Source organism: Plasmopara halstedii (genome assembly GCF_900000015.1).
Source record: "Plasmopara halstedii genome assembly, contig: Scaffold_658, whole genome shotgun sequence".
In the NCBI taxonomy this organism is placed as follows: domain Eukaryota; phylum Oomycota; class Peronosporomycetes; order Peronosporales; family Peronosporaceae; genus Plasmopara; species Plasmopara halstedii.
In genome coordinates, this window is record NW_020187575.1 from 700,469 (window position 1) to 700,806 (window position 338).

General features: G+C 52.4%; 1 protein-coding gene across 1 annotated transcript in view; it reads left to right on the forward strand.

Annotated features, from left to right (window-relative positions):
* PHALS_13316 (myb-like dna-binding) overlaps positions 1 to 338 on the forward strand; it is a gene marked incomplete at both ends in the record, with an annotated part of 4,660 nt that overhangs the window by 1,636 nt on the left and 2,686 nt on the right. The gene's annotated exons all lie outside the window — the stretch shown is intronic.

A 338-nucleotide genomic window follows, 5' to 3' on the forward strand; every position in this document is an offset into this window, starting at 1 on the left:
GCCAGACTGAGTATCCTACGACATGTTCGCGATGCGATGGCTGAAAGCCAAGACCTGCAGAAAGAATATGCAGATGAAAAAGGACGAAGCAAAGTAGAAAGCTTTAAGGTTAAGGACCTGGTTTTATCAAATTCTAAAAACCTGCCTACACATGCAGCCTCTGCTATCTTCAGGACGAAGCTTCGCCACGGTTATCGGACTGCTTAAGGCTGTGGCCAAGCGGGGCCTAGCGTATACGCTGAACCTCCCAAAACGGATGCGCACCCACTCGGTGTTCTACGTGGGCTTGCTCAAGCCGTACCGGGATCCGGCGCAAGTGAACGCAGAAGCGTTGGCGC